Source organism: Phalangium opilio, unplaced genomic scaffold (assembly GCF_054372755.1).
Source record: "Phalangium opilio isolate 3A_F unplaced genomic scaffold, DU_Popi_V2 ptg000037l_1, whole genome shotgun sequence".
NCBI lineage: Eukaryota > Metazoa > Arthropoda > Arachnida > Opiliones > Phalangiidae > Phalangium > Phalangium opilio.
In genome coordinates, this window is record NW_028324160.1 from 5,075 (window position 1) to 9,680 (window position 4,606).

The 4,606-nt window shown below is 37.8% G+C and overlaps 1 long non-coding RNA gene across 1 annotated transcript; it reads left to right on the forward strand.

Moving 5' to 3' along the window:
* Positions 1 to 2,891: 2,891 nt before the first annotated feature.
* Positions 2,892 to 3,224, forward strand: LOC149682818 (uncharacterized). Its single transcript, XR_016384190.1, has 2 exons — positions 2,892 to 3,074; positions 3,130 to 3,224. It is a non-coding gene; the product is annotated as an uncharacterized LOC149682818 (long non-coding RNA).
* Positions 3,225 to 4,606: the final 1,382 nt, after the last annotated feature.

The window sequence follows — 4,606 nt, forward strand, 5'->3', positions numbered from 1 at the left end:
AAACGTTGTCAAATACTAGATTCAATTTAAAGGTGTGGTAGGATAACATTTTCATGAGAAATTACTCCAATTTCAAACGAATTTTTTCTTCTTTCGAATCTCGTTATCTTATTTTTAAACATGATAATAGTCTGTCAATGAGGTTTTTAAATGAAGCCCATCAGTTTCGATAGAGAACCCTCAACCATACGATTTCAATGGGATTTTAACATAGGCTTGCTAAAATCTCCGTTGTTTCTGTTAACTGCTCCAGTATAAATTTCTGTATTTTCTCGTAGACCCGCTTGGCCTCGTCTAGGAAAGTGGCAACCTCGTCGTATTTACCCAATAAAGCTAGCCACAGGTTCTTAGAAATGGCAAAACCGACTTTCGCTGGATAGTGTTTACCATAGTTCACAACACTACCTAGTCGCATTTCTCTGATGTAAATGATTTCGTTTGTGATCCCTCGAAAAACCATGAAGATGGAAAGACTGTTTCGCCGTCGAAGAACTTTGAAATTTCCCCACGTCCCTGGTAAAGTTCAATGAATTCATGTTCAGTCAAAGTAATTAAGGGATCTCCATTCAGACAGTCCAACTGAATTGAACAGTCCAGAGTTACGCTACATACATAAGGGGTAGGCCTATACAAAATGTATCATCATTTCCAACAACCCCAATTCATTTCTAGATATTAAATGTCAATGCAAATATACATTATATTTGAGGGATAAAAATTTGGAAGCGCGCGGTGTTTCTTGATTTTCCTATCACCACTCATTTGAAGTACTCCTAAAATCTCTCGTCGAGTTTTTCCATAGAACCCTATGTTAACTGATAACTTGAAATCGACGGTAGATCCCCCCACATTCGCTTTCCTAAAACCGGGGGAAATGTGAACCACCCCGTCTATCGGAATTCCACGGTAGACAATATATCCACACCCGTGCTCAGACCTCAGCTTCAAGGCATAAACTGGCCCTGAAAAAGCCGTCGAGGTGAAAACCCCATGTTATTCGTATGGGAATTTTTCACCCCGTTATGCAGAACTGTCGGCGTAAGTTAAAATTTCTACCGTTGGCTGTGTGATTTCAACCGGTTTTTTCGGTCGAGTGGGAATCTAGCTTTAAGCATTCGAAACACTAATTACCGTTGTGATAGCTATTTTCCTAATATTGAGCCAACCTTACCAAAGCCATAATTGCAGCTTTTCGCCAATAAACCGAGATTATATTGTTACGGAATAATATTTTACTAGCAACTAAATGCATTCTTGTAACCATACTATCTATTCTTGTAACCTTACTATATATTCTTATAAATAAACACGGGTCAGTCGTGTCTAGCTTAGGTTTTCTCCGTACTTCATAGGCCGACGCTCTAGCGAAGGACCAAGCAAAGAGGGTCCACAGCATAAAAAAGGGTGACCCCGAGTTAGAAAGGCCAGTCTTGGCAGCTCCTCGGGCGAACCATTACCAAGGACCCACGAACAACTTGAGACGAGGCCTAAGTCTTGCCTAGATTTAGAAGATCCCCTTAGAGTACGGGTACATACCAAGCAACGGCTAAACTGTCCGCGTTAAAGTACACGACCGTTCTTTTTCCTAACATATCCCTGTCTTTAAATTAAGGGCCATTTTCAATGAACGTTTTCCAATCTTTTCCCTTTGGCCTTTTCTTTCAAATTTTTGACGCGCTTCCGAAGATAACGAAAGCGAAAATCGAAAAGCTGCAACTGAGACCGTTTTAAAACAAGCATTAAATGAATAAAATTGACTAAAGAGGGAGTAACTCAATTGCTTTTATTTTGAGCTGTTAAAGAAAATGAGAGACAAATATCAAACTCATTTAGATTTCCGCTTCCCGAAGCTTTAAAGCCTGAAAAGACGTAAAACTGATTTTGACTGAAAATTAATATTGTCGAAAAAGCTTATTTTTGATCTAGAAAATCGTGATTTAAAATGCGCCTTTAAAAATTAACATTTTAACTTCATGGCGTCAATATGATGTCGAAATTCTGTTTTAGATATAGCAAATGTGCGTGCAAAACAAAGTGGACTCTATAATGCCTTTAATAACAAACTGTGATTGCTACTTGTAAATGCCATTATTTCAAAATGTAACTGTTCCAACCTTGCGTCGAGGAGCCAGCCACTCATTGTAATCAGTGAACGAGACTGCAACCTTAATTGTTTTTTGCAAAAATGATTATGCATAATCTTTAAAGGCCTACTCTTGACAGCCCTAAAATAACAAAGCGTAATCCTTAATAGGTGGACCGGGAATCTGAGAGTGATGAACTTCTCGTTTGGCGCTGATAATTCAAGTCTTCGTTCGTGATTAGAAATGAACGTTTAACAAATTGGCGTCGAAACACTATTAAGGCTCTGTTTGGACAGGCTAATGATGACAGTAAAAAGAGCGTGCGTAGGTAATTGGACTCTTCGGTCGATTCCGGCAGTAAAACTGGTTTTGACTTCTCATGGTGAGGACACGCAGTAGATACGATCATTTTGTGACTTTAAATCCGAACGTAAATTTGCTGTTGGACAAGGCTACTCTTTCTTTAACATATGGAAGAAGAGGTCTATAACGTAAGCGTATTGAGTGAAGCTGCAGACGTAAGTTATCAACCTTTTAGGAAGGGTCGCGCTAGGTTACATTTTTGGACGAATCTCCCTTATTCCCGATGCCATGTCTTAAAGGGATAGAATCGATGTTTTGGCTACTAATGAAAAGATTTCATATTTTAAAATCAGAAAGAACCTAAAATTACGTTTTCAAAAATATATATATATTGATACTTTTAATAACTTAACTATTTTTAATTAATTTTTAAAAGTATTGTTTTTTGGGACTGCTCCGATCACTACCCCCTCCTGCGTCGTTTGGCAAAAACACGATTGAAACATCTACCCACCCCTCCATACGCTCCTCTTATTTGAAGATATGGTAGCTTTACGACTAACAGTAGTTTTCATACTATTTCACTTGTGGATCCCAAATAAACTTGGCCTTAACTTTTATTTCGATTTACGTGTTTTGAGAGGCGTGAAAGAAGCTAAATAGTTTCATAGCAATTAAATCGTTTAAGTAAGAGGTTTAGCACATTTAATTTGAAAAATAAATCTTAAAAGCTTGAATTTAGGGCCACTTAGAATAAAAAAATCGATCATGGAAACTAAGCCTTTGCCAAAATGTCGTAGAAAGTGCGTTGTTTTTGACTGTACCAATACAGACTCGGACAAATCTCTGCCATTTCATAGTCTACCAAGTAACGAATTATCCGAATTTGAATTTTCCTCACTTGACTCACGAATTTCGAAAGATTCAACCGAGTCTAAACTATCGGATTCTACTACAGAGTCAGGCCCGTCTGATATTTCGGATTCCGAGCTACGACTCGACGTCGACGATGACATTTTCTATTTGACTCCTGTAGCAGACGACGGGAAAAAAACCTACTATCCTCAACTTGAGTTCCCCTACATTCTCCTATTTCCAAACAACCAATGAATCAAGAGACATTTACAACGTCATAGTGTGAAAAATAAGTTGGGCAGTATTTCGCGGCTAGTTTGAATTTCAAAATATCTAACGTACTTTTCTTAATTTTAAACGTTTTAATTCGATTTTCTTTTGGCACACATAATTTTAGGCACATTTTTTTACCTAAAACTGCCCTCATCTTGTACTAGTCGGAAAACGTTGATCCTATCCCTTTAACGCGAGACTTTCACTTGACAAATCTGGGTCGAGATGAATCATCTGGCAGATGATGCGTAGTCTGCTTCATATTAGAAACAAGGGCAAAAATAATTTCGCAATACTCCTTGTGGTTTCCAATGCGCTAAGGTTGAAAAGCACCCTACAACGATTTTTAGACTATACAGTGACTCGCACGAGGGGTCCGACATTGCCGAAAAAAGCTTACGGGATTTAGGGATTTCGCCAAAGATTTCGGGAATTTTTCTTTGATTTTGCTATTTCGTGGGATTTCATGATTTCGCTATTTCGTGAGATTTCATAATTTCATTCGTGATTTTTGCCAAATATTTCCGAACTTTGTATAGCTGTGCGATTACTTGAATTTTCGAATAGTATTCATTTATTTAGAATCGAGTAATCGATTCGACGTATCGAATTTGCCGTTTTTAAGTACTCGTTTTGAAAAAACTGGCACTGCTGTAACAGATTAGTTTTAAACCTTTATTCCACGTAGGTGAAATAATGCTTCAGTCCAAGAGTTAGCGAAAACAGAAAATTAGGAGATTTACTATTCGATTCGATTCGGTTCGAAAAACCACTATTCACAAACCCCTAGAATTTTGTAATTTCTTCAAAGATTCGAAATCCTATCAAAAACATTAACATGTACAAAAATTGGCCAGGCCTCGCTTCGTGCCCTCTCCACCGTAAAACTTTCTGAGATCCCATGTAGAGCCGTCTTTTTCTTCTCATTCAATCGTCAATTGAACAATTATGTTATAAATTAATTCCTTTTCCTAACTACTAACCAATATTCTTTGACTCTATCATTATTATCTATCTTTGTTCGTATCTCATTTGGTCAGATCCAAAAATCGCGGACCTCGCTTCGCTCGCTCAGGAATTATTGATCTTCA